Source organism: Penaeus monodon, chromosome 30 (genome assembly GCF_015228065.2).
Source record: "Penaeus monodon isolate SGIC_2016 chromosome 30, NSTDA_Pmon_1, whole genome shotgun sequence".
Taxonomy (NCBI): Eukaryota; Metazoa; Arthropoda; class Malacostraca; order Decapoda; family Penaeidae; genus Penaeus; species Penaeus monodon.
The window spans coordinates 13716352-13716596 of NC_051415.1; positions in this window are offsets into that span (position 1 = coordinate 13716352).

Here is a 245-nt window from a genome sequence, read left to right on the forward strand (position 1 = left end):
AAGAGAAAAGACAAACAATCCACTAAGCAAAAAACGCATCTTAAATCACGTAGAATCCATTTATTTAAGGAAAGTGTGTGTTAAAGATAACTATTTTCAGGTATGAATTACTGAACTGAAAGGAATTACAAGGGGAATGTACTTTGCGACGCTTTGGCATGGCAAGAGGAGTATTTTTTTTTATTCCCTTGCTCTTACTTTTACTTGAGTTAGAATTGTCATTTACTCACACGGTAACATGTGTT